Genomic DNA, 5,025 nt, shown 5'->3' with positions numbered 1-5,025 from the left:
GAGTGCAGGTGGCCTCCAGAAGCTGAGAAAGGCCAGGGACTGGATTCTCACCTAGATGCTCCGGGAGCACAGCACTGCTGATGCCTTGATATCCTGCAGAGACCATTTCAGGTAGTGATCAGAGGTTAGCAAACAAAATTAGAGCTCTACCAAATATGTACATGCCCGAGGCTGGTTTGTCTAACAGAATGTTCTGTTAATTTTCCTCTCCTTACATTCTCTCCCAGTATTTGCCCTTGTTAAAGAAGATAAAATTTCAGGACCCTCTAAATTTACTACAAGGGGGAAGTTAAGCCCTGGAGACTGAGTCACAGAGCATATTTGCAATTCTGCAATACTGAGTTTTGTGAAATTGAGTGTGTAAAAATCTGTGTTTTGTGGTTTTAAAAGATAATTCCTTCCTTAAACTAGTTCCTGAAATATGGTCAGGAAAACAAGACTTGGATTTTCAGTATGACCAGAATATTAAATATGCCAAGTGGTTTCTCAAGAATTTAAATGACTCTGAAAGGAAGAGAGAACAATCACCCTTCTCACTGATTAGTGAGGTGGTATTGTCGCCACACGAGAGCAGTTTACAAAGTTAGAGAATTCTGTTGGCTGAAACTGCAAAATGTTGAAGCTTTGAAAGAGCAAAAGCCACGATTAAGAAGTCAATGATTGGCAAATATGTCTTTGTTGTCATTTTACAAAGACAGTTCTAGGGTTCAGAATTAACATCTATCCAAACGTCAAATCTCGATCTACCTTGCGTTTCTCCACATCCTGCAGCTGCAGGTCTGCTCCGGTGCTGCCTTGGAGACCTCCAGGTCCACTTGGACCCCACAGACAGGGGCTGTAAGCATCGCCTGCAGAGTTGGGCAGAGGAAGTTCAGAGCTTCCCCGCCGGGACATGAGCACCCCACTAACACTCTTAAAAAGAAAAACCTTCTGGGTTAATACCTTTTTTTTAAATTAACCTCCATCCAGGTAAAAAATGATTGATAAGTAAATGTTTGTTAATTAAAATTGAGGCTTTCTGTTGGCTTAGAAATGTTAAGCTTTGTGGCACTTACTGATGTGGAAAGTAAGACCCAGCGAGGGTAACTTACCTAACCGAGGTCCCAAAGCTGCAACTAAAACCAAGTCCCTGAGCTGACAATGGCCTCTTGGGTGTCGTACCCATTCGTGAATATACCTGGGGTTTTAAGGCAAAAGCAGGCTGTGGGGACACCGAGAACATCAGCCTGGGGTTTGCAGCTTCCCCCCTCTCCCTCCCTCTTCAGAGACGATGCCCTCTGGGTGGCAGTGATCGAGTTCTGCCAGTGTGGGGAAGCTCTGCGGGGTGAAGGGAAGCCTGGAGAGGAATCTGCCGGGCTCCGCGTCGCCAGCATCACCTCCTGAAACTGCAGTAAAAGGACTGGGAGGCTACGAGAAGCAAGCTGAGCCACCCGGACAGAGCATCCTGAGGTGCCGGACGCCTTTTCTTCCTAGCATCCTGTCCCACCACCTGCAGGACACAGCAGCACTAGTCATCCTGCACAGGCTCCCTCTGCAGCTTCTCAAAGACTGCTGTCCGCAGACATGGGCCCAGCCCTGCGGACATGAGGGTAACAGCCAATTCAGAAATGTTGTGATCTCTAGCTGGTTATCTGATTATCTTTCTCACTATTAAATTAACTGAATAATGCCCTCATTTTTTGTTAGGTGGATATGAACTTTGTCATGAGCCATGAAAGTGTTCACTGATCTCAATTTTGATGTCAAATTTGGGAAAGCACTTTCTAGTACAAGTTGTTCTTCTGATTGACTCATTCACACGTGCTTTGGTCTCCTGTGCCAGTGTTCTGCCAGGAGCGGGTGATGGAGTGCAGATTGTGGAGGGCCCTGCGAACACAGGCTTGATGTCTGTGGAGGCCACAGTGGCAGTCCTCAAAGGGATGCCAAAATGGAACTGAAGGATGGGTTGGCCCAGTGGATAGGGGAGGGAGTGGGGGTGGGAGAAGGCCCAGGGCATTCAGGAAATGCAGAGAACCTCGTCTGGCTGGAACGCAGTGACTTAGGGCCCGTAAGATGAATGAGGAAAAGCTCCCTACAGTGATATGTGAAAAAAAAACTGCCTCTGGATAATCTACAATGCTTACAGGTGTTGTTCAGTGCCAAAAATATTTTATTAACACACAGTTTGCTTATGCCAGGACGAATTATCATTATCACCTGAAACATAGTGCTGAGGATAATTTTTTAAAATGACAGCAGTAGTTCACTGAAAAAAGCATGAAATCATCTAATCTGGAGATAGACACACACCACACACACACACCACACACTGGTGCACACCCCCCCACACTACACACCGCACACTAGTCCACATACACCACACGCAACATACCACACACCACATACTAGTACAAACCCAACAGACATACTCCACACAACATACCACACACATACCCCACAGACACATCACACACCACACACTAGTGCACACAACACAGACCACACACACACACTACAGCCCCCCCGCCCAACGCCACACAAGTAACTATGCTTACGAACTGCTGATTCCAGTGAATGTGGCACTCGGTGATTGGTGACATTCTTCTTGATCAGTCCTCCTTATTCTGGGTTACTTTGTATGTATTGAGAATTGGACATTATTTTGCCACAACTTATGATTTGATGAAAACATGGGGAAAAACATGAGAAAGAGTGATGGGGTGTTGGAATTGTGGGCTCCTTAAATTTTCCCCTCAGCCTCGTAGAAAATGAGAAAATCTCCAAGTGTCTGGTTAATTTGCCCGGGTACTTCAGTCAGCGGCATCTTTTTTATTTGTTTTTGAGACAAGATCTTCCTCAGTCACCCAGGCTGGAGTGTGTTGGTGGGATCTCTGCTCACTGCAGCCTAAACCTCCCAGGCTCAAGCAATCCTCCCATCTCAGCCCCCTGAGTAGCTGGGACCATAGGCACCACCACACCCGGCTAGTTTTTGTATGTTTTGTAGAGATAGGGTCTCACTGTGTTGCTTAGGCTGGTCTTGAATTTCCAGACTCAAGCAATCCGCCCCGTCCCCCACCACCCCCCGCCCGTATCAGCCTCCTGAGGTGCTGACAGGTGTGAGCCACTGCAGGCCGCATCTACTTCACAGGACGTCCATTCTGGAGATTGCCGCTAGTGGGCACCATTTCTCCATGCGTCCATGGGCTTTTCTCTAAGGTCCTTGTTAGGCGATGGCTGCTGGCCTGAGGCATTTCATTTTTTGAAAGTCTCTCGCCAGACACCCACTTATGCAGGCGAGGGACTCTGAAAGTTGTCTCGGGGCCCAGATCACAGAATCTGAGAGGCAGTGGGCTTTTACAGATGGATTCCCTAAGGGTTCAGTTTAAGGTGTTCTTTCCATTTCGCCACTGTTCTGAGGGTCAGTACAATTTGTGGTTCCCCTTCCCCAACCTGTGGGTTACATAAAAACTAAATCTGGTCTTTAAAGAGCTATTTATTGTCTACGGAGTTTTAGGACATTATAGTTACTGTTGAGGAGAGAAGACAATTAAACAAATACCTGTACAAGAAAAGTCCTAGTTGGTAAATACTGAGAGCTTTACAGCTGCGTGAACAGAATGACATTTCACGAGTGGCTCCAGCCCAGTGTGGCACATCTCTGGACCTGAAAACAAGCTCAGTGTAACATGGGACAGACGTCACACTCCGCCGCCTGTGTCAGTCTTGCTGGTTTTAATAAAGTTTCAATGTGTGTTTCCTGACCAGACCCATGTGCTGAACCCAGCTGTAGTTCAGTGGAGTTTGCCTTCTCTGCTAAGCAAGTCTGACCTCCAGGCTTGGCAACCATTTCTGGAACAGAGACGTTTCACAGTGTTAGCACCCGAAGGGCCTGGACTCCATCAGCTGCCCAGGTCGCATTTCTAGAACATTCCCTCACATCTGGAGCTCTATCCACATAGCAACCAGAGGGGCTGACATGCACCCTAAGGCCAAAGACATCGCCCTTTTATAGTGGCCTCCTTCTTCTCTGAGACAGAGGAGGTCTGGGAGTCCTGAGAGTGGCCTTGTGTGACCCTTCTGGTGGCGCTGACTGATTTGGCAGCAGGGAATAGTGTGGCAATCAAACCCGGCAGAGCCACGGCCAAAGGGCTGCGATGTCCAGCAGGCCCATGTCCTACTGACCTGGAGAAAACACACAGCAGCCACTGCTGTATCGACTTTGGCTTCACCATTGCAGGGTGGGGATGGGAGTGAGGCAGAGGCGGCGCTCAGGGCTCAGAATGAAGGAGGCTCCTCAGGTGAGCCCTGCACACCCGAGGGCAACACCCTCCTGTTCTGCAGGAGGCACTCCCTTCCCTCACCCCAGTACCAGCCTGGGCCACGCCTGCAAGTCTTCTTCCTCCTCCTCTTTCTCCTTGTCCATCCTCCCCCGTCCCCTCCCCTCCTCATTTATCCTCCCTACTCCTCATCTCCCTCCCCTCCCTTTCCCCCTCCCCCTTCACTTCTCCTCCCCTCCCCAGCCCTTCCCCCTCCCCCTCCCCACCCATTCCCCACCCTTCCCCCTCCCTCGTCTGTCCTCCTCCTCCTCCTTCTGTCTCTTCCCCTCCTCTTCCACTATGGGACTACTTTTGTTCCTTCTTTCCCCTTCTCCCTTCTTCTCTCCCTCCTTTATTTTCTTCCTTTCTATATTTAACACATATTTCCTGTGTGCCCACCTCACACAGGATAGGCTTCTGTTCTCACTGCTCCATCCATTATATTTATGATGGTTTTAAAGTATTTCAAAGTTCTATAGGTTTCAATTAATTTGATACCCAGTGTAACATGGGACAGACACATCTCTGGATCTGAAAATGTGGCTGGTACTTGACCTTTTCAGGTCATCAGAGCTCGTGGGTGGCTGGTTTTTACACTAAGGCTGCTGACAGGATGCTCGTTTGCCCACTAACTCTCTGAGCCAAGTCCAGGAGGGAACAGAGCTGACATCATGGCTCTTCTGTGTAATGGGAAGATTTTATCTACTTCTTGACTATGTGCAGAAATTTG

The sequence above is a fragment of the Macaca thibetana genome, chromosome 17 (assembly GCF_024542745.1).
Source record: "Macaca thibetana thibetana isolate TM-01 chromosome 17, ASM2454274v1, whole genome shotgun sequence".
Lineage (NCBI taxonomy): Eukaryota > Metazoa > Chordata > Mammalia > Primates > Cercopithecidae > Macaca > Macaca thibetana.
The sequence above is the reverse complement of the archived record's forward strand: the minus strand, read 5'-3'. Positions refer to the sequence as shown.